We start from the raw sequence: 14,567 nt of genomic DNA on the forward strand, positions 1-14,567 counted from the left end.
TTACTTTCAGGTGTACAGCAAAGTGATTCACTTATACATATACATGTATCTATTCTTTTTCAAGTTCTTTTCCCATTTAGGTTATTACAGAATATTGAGTAGAGTTCCCTGTGCTATACAGTAGGTCCTTGTTGGTTATCTGTTTTAAATAAAGCCATGTGTACATGTCAATCCCAATCTCCCAATCTATCCTTCTCCCCCCCACCCTTCCCCCCGGTAACCATAAATTCGTTCTCTAAGTCTGTGAGTCTATTTCTGTTTTGTAAATAAGTTCATTTGTATCATATTTTTTAAGATCCCACATGTAAGCAATATCATATGATACTTGTCTTTCTCTGTCTGACTTACTTCACTTAGTATAATAATCTCCAGGTCCATCCATGTTGCTGCAAATGGCATTATTTCATGTTATTATGCCTGAGTAATATTCCATTTATATATGTACCATAGCTTCTTTATCCATTCCTCTGTTGATGGACACTTAGGTTGCTTCCATGTCTTAGCTATTGTAAATAGTGCTACAATGAGCATTGGGGTGCATGTATCCTTTCAAACCATGATTTTCTCCAGATATGTGCCCAGGAGTGGGATTGCTGGATAATATGGTAGCTCTATTTTTAGTTTTTTAAGGAACCTCCATACTGTTCTCCATAGTGGCTGTACCAATTTATATTACCACCAACAGGGCAAGAGGGTTCCCTTTTCTCCACACCCTCTCCAGCATTTATTGTTTGTAGACTTTTTAATGATAGCCATTCTGACTGGTGTGAGGTGATATCTCATTGTAAAATGGATTAAAGACCTAAATGTAAGCCCGGATATTATAAAATTCTTAGAGGAAAACATAGGCAGAACAATTTTTGTCTAGTGTCTCTTGAGATTCCTCACTTAAGAGTTACAATGAACCTTCTGTGACATGGGTAAAAGACTGAAACCAGGACTAAAACCCAGGCCTGGAGATTTCAAACTTGTCCCCTTTTCTATAGGACCATACTGATCCCACAAACACTGCTGCCATTGACCGGACCACAAGGAATGCCCATAACTGTCACAAAATTTGACAGCACAGCCTCTATAGAAAAAGCAAATATTCAAAGTCTTTTAGATACAGAGACCAAAGTAAGGTTGACATTTTCCATAATATGAGTTTTTGATAGACATAGGAGGTTGATAATCTGCAGGGAAACCTCTCATGACCATAAGACATCAAGACAATCAACGTTCTTGGTAGTGAATACACCAAACACAGCCTCATCTAACATAACACTCATTGGCTCACCCACAGGAGTTCAGCAACTCTAGTTGTGTTATTTCATGAATTATCAGAATTGGAATATCCCTTAGGAGCCATCTGTCCAGCACCTTCATCTTACAGTAGGGAAACTCAGAAAAGTGAATGACAAGTCCAACGAGCATACAGTAGATCCAGAGCTAAGATTCAGGACTCAGGATGCTGTTTCATGTCTTCATTTCTTTCACTTGACATTTGGTGTGGGTTCCCAGAAATTTTAAAAAAGAAAAAAGAATCAAATGATAGTAGATATGTTTTGAGACATTTCATTTGCAGTAATGAGGCTCAATGATATTCTAAAATGTCATCTATGTTTCCGTTGAGTTTTGCATTATTAATATATGCTACTTTCTTAAGACCAGAGTATAGAAAAAGACCAGAGGTGATGCTTATTAGATTCCATTCATATGTCATCTTTCCATTTTTTATGTCAAAGCATCCCAAACTATGCATTCTGCTGTAAAGATAGTTTCCCTAGGTGTACTGAAAAATGAATCTGAATGGTCCAAAGTATCATTTATGCTCAGCATGACACACCTATATTGCACAGTGCCTAGTTTAAAAATAATACTTTATTGCAGATTTTATATTTTAGACTTCATTTACATATTTGTTGCCAGTCTTTGAAATATTTGTCTTATTAATTTTAACAGTTTCCAATGAGCCAAATTCTTCTGAGAGCTAGACTAAAACATACAGGTGGGTCAAAATATGTGTGTTTCACACAATAGGAAGCAAGGAGGACAGTGATCCCTCCACCAGGTCCTGAGGCACCTAAGATGCTCAGAGAAAACAGTTTTCTCTTCACAGGGTATCCTTGGAAGAAAACCAGCTTTCAGTCAGGAGGAAAAAGGTGAAGGAAACATTTCAGAAAGAGGCTGTGCAAGAGATCATAGTGAAAGAGTTTGAGAAAGTGGGGAGGGCATGAGATAGGGGTGTGCAGAGTAGGTAGGGAAAAGTATTCTTATTCTGACAGATGGTATGGAAGGTGTAAACTTATAATAATGACTGAATGCTTAGGGCTATGAGGCATGATGGGTAAAATATAAGAACATTTTCCTCCTTAGTAATTTGTATACATTCTATATAGTTCTGGGACAATTAGCGGAGGCAGGATCATCTCCCCCACTTTCCCTTATACCTATCAACTTAGGAGACACTTATTTCCCTTCTCCTGGAACCCTGGCCCATGTTAACCTAGAATAATTGAAGGTAGTCTCTGACGAGAGAAAGAAATGAGACAGACATTCCTAAGCTTTATGCTTAGAGGTGGTGAATATTTGCAAAGGAAGAGTTAGTTTTGTACACAATCTACCTAAAGCTGGATGAAGTAGGGCCAATTTTTCATTCCCTCGCCCTACTCATAGGAACTGAAGAGACCACATTTCTAATCCACTCTACAGAGGATAAATCCAGATGGAAATGGATAGGCAGAGCCAGAGGATGAGAAAAAATAAGATCAGGAAGACAAAAAAGTGTTTTTTAAAAGTACCAAGAGGATCATTGGGACCAAAAGGACAGGAGAAATGGGAGAAAGAGAGAAAGATGAAGTAATAGAGGAAAGATACCCTGACACTTGTCTGAAGTCAACTTGTCATGAGCCAAAGGGCACTCAAGGAGCAACGTTTTGGACGATCAACTGGACTTTGTGTGATGCTTTATTAACCAATAGTAAGATTTAACTTCTACTGGCAGATTGCTTATCCCTCGATAAATATTTACAGGTGTTTATTCATTAACTGTTATTATTATTCATTATTTGTTAGTTGCCTGTTAATGTTAATTGCCTGAAATACAAAGATGAATAGGACAAGGTCCAGAGCCAACTTTAAAACATTCTCAACTTGGTTGGGGGAAGACAGGTAAAACATAAACAAAGATAATGCCTTGAGAGTAAGCGCTAACAGAGAACGGAGAAAAGCGCTATCCGTTGAGCCTGGGTAGGATCAGATCCCACTAACCTCAAAAGCTGGTGATTTGATCAGTTTGGGGGTCAGTTTTCCAAAACAAAAAATGAGGCAAGTGTTTTCTAGGCAGAGGAACCTGCAGCAGTTAGGAACACCTGGGAAGAAATCATAGCACATCCAAAAGGCAGAAGTCTTGTGGGCATAGGCAAGGGCAGTGGGTGGAGATGGCAAATGTCAGAATAGATACAAAAGCTGTGTAGGGGCCAGACCATGAAGCACCTAAAGTTTTGATTTTATCCTCAGGTTTCTTGGAATTCCTGAAGGATGAACATCTGAGGAATCAGCAGGCAGTGTGATGAATTCACCTTAGAAAAAAATAACCTGGCAGAAAAATGGGATGAATTGAAAAAGACAGATAGAAGGAAATAGGGCAACTCAGGAGGCCAATGCAAAAGTTAATTAAAAGAGGGAGACAAAAATCCAACTGTGATAGAAAAAATCTGAAAGCAAAACATACATACATTGTTTCAAGTCAGGGATTATGGTCATTTCATAAACAGTTAAGTATCAGGTTCTTCAGTGGGACCATACCCTTTGTTTTCCCATTGTTTCTATGGAGACATTTGATCCAACTTACATCATTTTTACTTGTAGAGTAAGTATCCAGAATTAACTGCTTGGAGCATGAGAACAACCTAAACTAATTTTCTGTCTCATGACTAAGAACCCTCACATACATCTTGGGCTCCTCTAGCATTAAGAGTACAAGAACTGACCACCCACAAGTCCTTGCTAATGTGATTACTTAAGGATTTACTTCAAGGAAAAAAAGTGAAGCTAGAAGGTTCACAATGACTATTAAATATTTTGATATATTTAGTTAACTATTGATTGTTTTGATAAAAAATAAGTTTGCATTTCAAAAAGGTGCAACAAAATTCTAGACAATAATAACTAGAAAAATCATTAGAGTTAAAGCAAGCTAAAAATCTGTTGTTAATTTCAAAATCATTAGAAAAAAAAATGCACTTTACTATGTATACTAAAATTTGGGGCCTGATGGCCAAAGCTGAAACCAACTGAGCAATGAAATAACACAAATAATCAAATACATATCCAGCAGTTCACAATGATTTTAAAAATGATTGACTAAATAAGTAAAATGGGGAGAATAAACATATATCCTGTCCAGAAGAATTCCAAATAATTTATGTATAAACTCTGGAAGAGTATAACTCCCCACCTCTTAAGGGTAGGCTATGCTTCTCTTTCTTCATTATGGTGAATTTCTTCCAGAAACACAGTATGAAAAGAGAGAGAAAACGAGTAACTTCACAGTAGAAAAACCTGGCAAACTCAGCCTCTGCTTTCACGTGCCGAAGATCAACGTTAGCCGTGAGAGATCATGTTGATAGTATGTACCCTTGACGTGATGTGATGAAAATGGTACTTTATCCTTGTGATCTTCCTCCCAGAAAACCATAACCTCTGACGAATAATGATGAAAACATCGGAAGAATCCCAATAGTGAGACATTCTACCAAAAACATGACAAGTATTTCTCAAGACTGTCAAAGTCAACAGAAACAAGGAAAGTATGAGAAACTGTCATAGCCAAGAGGATCCTAGGGAGACATGACAACTAAATATAATGTTGTGTCCTGAATGGGATCTTGGAACAGAAAGGGATTAGCTTAAACCTAGGATATCTGAAAAAAAATATGGTCTTTATTTATTAACAGTGCATCAACATTGGTTTATTAATTATAAAAAATATATCACAATAATGTAATATATTAATAGTAGGAGAAATTTGTTGTAGGATCCATGGGAAATCTGTGTTATCTTTGTAATTTTCTGTCAATCTACAATTATTCAAAAAATAAAGTTTATTTTAAAATCTTTTTTAATTTAAGGACTTCAACTCCCCAGAGAAAAAATAATAGGAATAAGAAAACTATCAATTATCTAGTCAATGGCAAGAAACGAGAATGAAAAAAGCAAAAAACAAATATGGTAAACAGAAAAGTTTAGAATAAATCCAAATATATCAATAATCAAAGTAAGTGCAAATCTTTTCAACTCATTAAGTCATAGACAGAGTGTCTTAGGGGACACTTTAGGGCATTTAAGATGAAAGAAGCAGATCTCCATGTATTACATAGATAGATCTCAAAAATATAATGTAGTATGAAAAACACATATGCAGCAACATGGTGACATTTATGTAGGTTAAAAGCACATACAGGGCTTCCCTGGTGGCGCAGTGGTTGAGAGTTCGCCTGCCGATGCAGGGGACACGGGCTCGTGCCCCGGTCCGGGAAGATCCCACATGCCACGGAGCGGCTGGGCCCGTGAGCTATGGCCGCTGAGCCTGCGCGTCCGAAGCCTGTGCTCCGCAACGGGGGAGGCCACAACAGTGAGAGGCCTGCGTACCGCAAAAAAAAAAAAAAGCACACACACACACAAAAAAAACAAAAACAAACAAAAAGCACACACAATAATTATATATACTGTCAGTGAAAAAATATGTATATAGTAGAAATGTGAAAACATAGCTAGAAATGATACACACAGCTTTAAAGAGAGTGATTCCTTTCAGGGTAGAGAGGGGAATGGGATTGTGATAGGGTACAAAGGAGTCTTTAACTGTATTTTGCAAGGTTTTATTTCTCTAAAATAAATCTGATAAAACCAAAAGTAAGAACAATAGTGAAAATTAAATTGTTTTAAGGTTATTTCTGGATTAAATAAATCAGAGCAAGCCTGAACTCTATTAATTAACCTGTATTAACCTCATCACCCTGGTGTTTATCTCATTGTTATATAAACTATGACGCTATGAAGTTTTTGACTTACATGACACAAAAGTTCATTCATCATTAACACGATTAAGTGCAATTAAAGCCATATATTGACTTTTTCACATAATGTTCAATTAACTCATGACCTGGTGAAATAAGGCAAAACATGACAATGAGCCTATTCAGGAATAATTAGTCTCTGTTACAGGGATGAAATTTAGAATAAAGTTAAATGGTTAAGAAGTTCCCTTAAGATGTAACTGAATCAATCTTTCCATTAATTCCCAGGGAACAAATCATTGTTTTGTTTTTAAATTCCACTTTTTTTTTTTAATGAAAGGGGAAAAGAAGAGAATAAAAATGAAGAGAAGAAAGGAGGGCAGGGAAAGGAGAGGAGGAAAGGAAAAGAGAGAAGTAAAGAGAAGAGATGAGGGGAAGGGAAGCGGGTGGAGGAAAAAGGTGGAAATGGAGCCATAGAGACTGGAGAGGAAGAAAGAAGAGGGAGGGGAGGGGGAGAGGAAGAAGCGGGGGAGGTAGGCAAGGGGAGGGGAGGAAGAGGGGGAGGAAGGAGGAATCAGAACCTGAAAAGGAGACTTCCTTACCTGAGAAAGCATGATACAAAAGCACCAGGTCCTTGCTTAAAAGAGATTCCCAGTGCTTAATAAAGCTTGGTTTTTCCTTTAATGAAAGATTTAAAGATGAGTTGCTGGTACCTGGAGTCAACAAAAATTGGAACGAGCTCTACTCTCTACTCGTAGCGTTTAATTTGGTCAAAAAAGAGTTGGACAAAATTAAATAGGTCAAGAGAACAGTTCAAAATGATGGCTTTATAGCAAATGTATAATCCTAATGACTTGTTTTACATACATTGGTACATCTCTAGGGCATCACAGGGCAGTTCTCTAATGTTTCATGTCATTTTCAGAACATTATTTCTTACTCCAATCATTTTTTATTCCTTCTCTGTGAAGGTATTAGAAACACCTTAATTATTAGAACTTATAAGACACATGAAAGGACAAATAGTATAAACAAATGTTCTAGAAAAAGAAATTTTCCTCCAATTTGCACAGCTTAAAAAATTACACACACTTTGTGGAAAATAGTAGGCATAACTGACAAAAAAAATGTATTTTAAATTAAACTTTCCAACTGCTTTTATTTTGTAATGTAAAATGTTACTTTCTCTTATCATAAAAACAATGCATTCTCATTCACAGACTATGCAGATTAACAAGAAAATAAACAACACCGTAACCCCAGCCATTCAGAGACACCACCATCAACACTCCAAGGTGTCTTAACATCCCAATAATTGTTTCCACACACGTAAAAAAAATTGACCAGATCACCTGGGGCCCTAGCCATTTATATTCAATGAATGCCAGCAGCAATTTTACCCATGAAAGACATAAATTGTTTCCTGATTTCCTCTTCAATCCATAATTTCACATTATTCCTGGAAGCACCAACTGGGTTCTGCTTTCCGCCCCAGGAGCCTGGTTTCAGAGCACATAGAGCTGGCAGTGGATTTAACCAGCCCCCTGCTGGGCAGTGTCACTCATGAACCAGCTGTAGGTGACTGCTGCAAATGCTTCAGCTCTAGGAAAAAGTAAACTTTCACTTAATTAGTTATTTTTGCCCCTTATGAATTTCAGTGTAGTCTCTAGTAGCAAAGACTCTTTGGGGAGGAGGGGGAAACCTCAGGATCTGTTTTTGTGCTAGAGATGAACAGACGGCACTCTACCATGGATCCAAGAACCAAAAAGAGCAAGAAGTGCAGATATGAGGAACTGACAATAGAACCAGGAATAGAAGTAAAGTAAACATAATAAGGGTGAACTGGAAATCACTCAATGAAAGCCAAACTATGCTTTGACTACTGTGTGCTGACAGAAGACCCTTTATAATCCCCCATAGACAATAAATTTAGATCATCTCCAGGGGGGAGAGGTATGAACACTGTGGTTGTTTTAAATAGGACCAACGAAAGCAAAGCATCTTCTTGGCTCTGTTCTCCAACCAAAGAAAAATACATAGAATATCCGACATGCAGCTGAGGCCAAGACGTACATTCCTCTGAAAATAATGCTTCAAACTCAGCAAGGTAGCAGAGTCAGAAGTTCTCAGAATAATACTCCTCTGTGCATGACTCTAATCGCTGAAAACTGTAGGTCACTCATTTTTCCAGGTTCCTATATTTATTAAAGCAAAAGTCAGTGACAAGATACCTAGATTCTCTTAAAAGGGAAAGCAGATTAGAAAATTTCATCAGAAAAGTCACAGAGGTGTTTCATGGAGTCATTCTCCTCCAAAGGATAGCCCAGGCTTCTCCAAGTCTACTAGCAGAATTTTTTTTAAAAACTGTGAGGACACTTTAGCTTTCAGTACTTTTTTCCAGGTCAAATATCTGTGATGATGGTGACAATAGTTAATAAATTGTATATTTGAAAGTTACTAAGGGAGGTCTTAAAAGTTCTCATGACAGGAAAAAAAATTTTGTAATTATGTGTGGTGACGCATGTTAACTAGACTTATTGTGATTGGTTCACAATATATACATGTATCAAATCATTATGTTGTACAGTGAAGACATACAATGTTATATGCCAATTGTAGCTCAATTTAAAACAAAATCTGTGATGACTTACAGCAACTTGTTCATGAGTGATGCAACTTCTCTGTGGAAGCATTCTGTTCCCCTTCCCTCTCTGTAAACTTGGAAGGAGAGAGTGTTGAGTCAGCACCTCTGACTCAGATGTTATGCGCTTCCTGGAGTTATATGTGCATCTCCTGCCCCCTGGATTCTTGTTGGGGCCAACTAGTCCTTTGCCCTTAATTGTCACCAGCAGCCTGGCCCACCAGCCTTGGTTAAAGGGTGTGGCCTGCCTCTGCTTCCAAAATGCAAACCACAAAGCTTAGGTTAGGTCACTGGCAATATGAAGGTTGTACAAAACAAAGAAATAAAAAGAATGCCATCCCCACAGGATGGAATTTGACATTCTTAGTGGCCAAGGCAGAGCTGAATGACGCAACCCCAAAATACAGGGAAGCTAGCTCTGTGGAGTAAACTTTGACCAATGGTCACCAGGATACAGGAGGGAGCCACCCTCCCACCATCCATGGACTGCTCTGTTCAAACAGACTTCTTTGTCCTCCCCTGTGCTGAGGAGATGCACCTGTGGGACCCAGCAGTGTCTTTTCCCAGCCCTTTGTGGTGGAGCCACTGGTTTTGGTAAAGTTTGCTGAAGCATCCCTTCACATCTTCGCTTACCTTTTTCCTCACTCTTACTGCCTTAGACTTGCATCTCCCAAAGAATACGTTAGTACTTTAAATCTTTGCCTCACATTCTGTTTTCCGAGAATCCAAGGCTAAGATTGAATTTAAGAAGTTTCACCTAAACTTTATTTTTGAGTTATTTCATTCATCCAAGTTCTAGATTTAAAATGTAAGTGAGAGTAAGTTCAAATTAAATGTGTTAGGTCCTTGAGGAAATATTGAGATATATACAAACTCATCAATTTTAAATTAAGAAAATATTCCTGGAAATTTTTAAAATTAGCTATCCTCCTTTGAGCACCCCAAATAGTGATAATAAAATAGTTACTCTATAAAAAATGTGATATGACTATAACTGAAGGTCTATGAAACTCTGAGATGAACAACCAAAAATTTGTCAAAGATTATTACTTATCCTTTTCATCCGCATCGTAAAAATAAATATAGTATAGGCGACAAGTAAAATTCCCATTACAATGAACTTCATGGTCTAGACAAATTGATTTCTTATGGCTCAAAACCTGTACATTTCTCAAGTGGCTGGAATTCATATCCTCAGGCAGCTGGAAATAAAAGAGCTATGTCCAAACTCTCTAAAATGAATTAGCAAAGATAAACATGTGCTCTAAACACTGTTAAGAAAATGAAAGATAACATGAATTCTCCAAGAAAGTAACCCTTTGTACAGACTGTATAATTCCTTTTGGAGGGTGATCAGGATATTTGAGAGGGAAAAAGATGATGAGAATCAGCTGTGCAGTCAGTTGAGCCCTGAGGATTCAGAGATGAATAAGATACTGTCCCTGCTTTTGGTAAACTCACAGCCTGATAAAAGAAGAGACAAATAAAAATTCACTACAGAAGGTATTACGAGAGTAGTATATTTCATGCTTCAGAAACACAAGTGACAATTGCTAATTTGACTTGTAGGAGGTCAGAGATACTGATAGACTTTCTAGTTAACAAGCTACTGTTAACTGAGATAGGAATTGGTTTGAGGAGGGAAAATAATCCGTTTGGTCTGGGACTTGCTGAATTTAAGGCAGAACATCCAGGTGAAGATGATCTGTACACAAACAGAAAATCAAGCCTGACGTTCAGGAGATACTTCCAGTCTAAAGAAGATATGAGAGGCAGGAGAGTACAGGTTATAGTTAAATGCAGGCATGGGGGGGGGCGGTCCAGGGAGCATGTACCAGGAAAAGAGGGAGATGGATTGAGAGGAGATAAGAAGCCCAATTTTGGAATCCCAAGGACCATAGGTATTTAGGATGAAAAGGAAATTAGAGGAAGAAAACAAGTAAAGCAGTCCAAAATTAGGAGGAAAAGCCAAAAATAATTATCTCGTATGAAAGTTAGGAAGTTTCGAAAAGTTACCATTGGATTTGGCAGTTAGCAGGTCATGCTGGGAGGAATTTTTGGAGTGAGATTGACCAATGCCAGATTGAAATGGGCTGAAGATAGAAAGGCATACAGGGCAGTATAAAGGGTGATAAGATACTAGCATCCAACCCTGGCACTGCATCATTACGTTGGGTCAGAAAAAGTAAATTGCATAAAACACAATTGCCGTGTGTGTGCATGACAGCTTGTCGAAGCCCTTTCTGGGGTCTGCATCATCCAGATGTATCTGGTACCATCTGCACTTTGGTGCCATTTTTTGGTTCCAACATAAATATCTTTAGGGGACCATTCTGGTTTCTGTGTCTCCCTGGGGTTTTTGCACTTAGCTCCCTTTTCATAGATGTGAAGCAGGGAGACTGGGTTGGAGAAAAAGACATGGTCATTCACCTTCTGCCTCAGTTTCCCACGAGAGTTGTCTGCTATTTCCTGCTTTGCCCCACATTCCCCTCCAGAAGTTAAAAACTATAGTTACCACCACACTCTCCCTTCCCACAGCCCCTAATCCCATTCATTTACATAGGAAGCTGAGAGGGTCACTGAAAAGAAGAAATAGCAGCTCTGACAGAAAAGAGGGATATAGATTTTGTTGGGCAGAACGAAAGAGTCAGTCATAATTTAAATACAGATTTTTATCCTTTGGTTTCATCTCAGTTTCTTTTCAGTTTTATTATTCTCTAGTCTCTCATTTAGCATAAAACGTCATATAATCGGGTACCTTGATATAGAGAGTAACTATTGCTTGGATAGAAAAGAGCAACTTCATACATTATGAGATTATTCTTGTACAGAAACTGTGCCTATCAGGTCTCTTTGCTTTCAAATCCATTTTCCTCTCTTTCTCTAAGGAATTGCATTGCCAAGTCTCCCTTGTCACCTGGATTTTACATACGCTCAACCAGTGAGAAGCACTGGCAAGAGACCAGAGAGCAGGAGGAGAGAAGCCAGGAACTGGGGAGACACCAGGGTAGTTTTCCCTCTCTGGCTGTGCTCATACAGTGTACCCAGCAATGGCTGGTCTTCCCTGTAAGTCCAGATTCCGCCATGTGCCTGCCATGATTCTCACTCCCTGAAGGTGACCCTGCTTCCTGGGTTCTGACAGCACTCTGCCTTCCATTGTCTCTCCAGGCTTACAAGTGAGCACAGATTCCTCCTGTTGCTAATCTTTTGAGTGCATCAACCACCCTTATTTGGCTTCTCGGACCTTCCATTACCCAGGAATAAATTCCCTGAAATTAAACTCCCTCTGCTGAAAGACCTAGAGTGGTCTTCTGATTGGAACATAACCAGATCTAGGAAGCACAGTTCTAAGAGGATTATTAGCAAAGACAGGGACATAATTATCTATATCAGTCTTCATTATCCATACCTCCTTACCCAACCCTCAATCAAAAGTGGTATAAAGTTAACAATGTTCTTTCTAACCAGAAAGTTAAAATGTGTTTAAAGCAAGAAAATAAGGGTACAAAGTGAACTGGAGAGATCAATTTGCTTAGTAAGGTTAAAATATCTGAGATTTGTCGGGTGAAGGGAGACAGGATTCCAGGGGAGGGGAGAGAGAAGGAAAGAACTGCACTAGAAAATAGGGGGAAGAGGGTGGGAGAGAGATGCAAGAGGGAGGAGATGTGGGGATATCTGTATATGTATAGCTGACTTACTTTGTTATAAAGCAGAAACCAACACACCATTGTAAAGCAATTATATTCCAATAAAGATGTTAAAAAAAAAAAGAAAATAGGGGGAGAATAAGAATGTTTTAAATCAAAGAGAAACCACAAGTATACTAAATAGTTTAAATCTCTGCTGACATAATAGGACAAATAAAGCCTTTGTAGATATAACTCCTCTCAAGGGCTAAGGACCATAATGTCATGTTTTCCACATTAGGTTTACCTGGGGGAATTCATCTGAATCACTCATGGAACCTTAAAAATAAAATAAAATGACAAATTCCTGGACCCCCCCCCCCAGTCTAGAATTATGGAAACAAACTCTCTAGGGGGTGAAGATTTTGAACCTGATTTTTAAAGAGCTCCCTACTCAAAGTGTGAGAGCCCCAGCTGAAGGAGATACCTGTAAGACCTTGTAAGCAGGAGAAACACCAGCATAACTGAATAATCTCCTGGTGTCCAGGAGTAGAGGGATACATCTTTAAGAAAAGTGGGGGAATTTGTCTGATATCAGAGATCCCAAGATTTAGAAGAAAACTTTCAAGATAAATGTTTTTGGATACTCTGGGCAGTGACAATTAGAAGATTGTTTCCAACAGACCTGGGTAAGCCTTCTGTTTGAGAGTCTCCCTGGGAGGAACCTGTCTCATCATAGACCAGAAGGAGATTTTAATTTCTATGCATGTTTTATGGTTTAGGATGTAAATGCACCCCATTTTCTTTTTCCTGCATTTTGGCTTGGTCCTGAAGTAATTTTAACCAACTTTAATTTTCAGTTGGAAGGTTCTGGGACATTAAACAAAACAAAACAAAAAAAGAGTCTTTTTAAGCTATTATTTTATAGAGCTATTTGCTGCACTTATTTTTTTTGCTCTTACAGCCATTTCTTTTTATTTACAGTTTGTGTTTAATGCAAATCAATTCCATAACATGAGAAGTTACTATGAATCAAAGCAGAAATACACAAACACAATATACAATCCAAAACAGATGTACAGCATTCAGGTATGAAACAAAAGAGAACGTTCATTCACACACACAGTAACTTGAGATATGTTGGATATGGTTGTTCCAGTGTAGATTTCTAAAGATGGAAAAAAAATGACTTTGGTTATCAAGACTACTGTGGTCATATTAGATTTTGGAACATCTAAGCACCAGTGTGTGACCATGCGAACAAAAGACTAGGGAGTGTCTATTTTTAAACAGGTTTCTGTGCACCAAGGCAGTTGTGAAAAGATTTACTTTCCAAAATCAAGCCCACTTTAGGCTTAGGACCAGGTTCTAACTATCTAAAAATATTGAATGATAACAGAAAGTGTTCCAAATGTGGCTACTCTGATTCAGTTTAAAAAGAAGTATTTACAGAAAAGAGTATAAAAGTTTTTCTGAATTTAATGTAAGCAAGCTTCTGGTCCTTCCCTTGCCAAATATATTTGGTTTTAGTGTAGCTCCTTCACATATTTGCCTTTTTAATTTCAAGATTTGTCAGTTTTACCTTCAAAACAGATCATTTTTTAAGCTGTAAAAAGTATTCAACATATGCAGAAATAAAAAGCATTTAGAAATTACTTGAGATCAATGTAATTCTACTCTTTATCTGTTTAGCTAAATGAATCTAGTGCTCTTTTTGAATAAGAATAGTTGATAAGTATATAAGTGAAATGTACTCATTATGCTTGGATTTGGGGTAGATTCCAATCCATCATTGCCCTGGTACATATCAATGACTATATAAAAATTCAAATGCAATGTCAAACCCAAACCCCAAGGGAAAGAGTTCATTTCCCAAGAGAACAGTGATAGCTTAACATAAGATTTTCTCTGGAGTACATCAGCATTACATTAGTACTGCTGAAACAACACATTGAGGTTTTACAGTAATACCTGGAAGTTTCTTCTAATGTACATATAAATAGAATCACAGAAGCTTTCTGTTTTACCTCATTGTTTCATGGCCTTACAAATTTAATGAACCAAATGAAAACTGAATCTCTGTTCCACATCGCATTTTTTATCTCTAAGTAAGATAAAATCTATTCTCACTTTCAAGGTAGAGTTTTATGTGTCCATACTTCTTAAGTCACATTTAAGGAAATCATCTCTTAACCAATTTTGGAGGTTGTCTCTCTTCATCTTGTACAGGAAACTCCAGCAGATTTAATATTGAGATTCATCATCTAGTCAAACCCTTCACATGCTCTTCAAACCAAT

The sequence above is a fragment of the Stenella coeruleoalba genome, assembly GCF_951394435.1.
Source record: "Stenella coeruleoalba genome assembly, chromosome: 3".
NCBI lineage: Eukaryota > Metazoa > Chordata > Mammalia > Artiodactyla > Delphinidae > Stenella > Stenella coeruleoalba.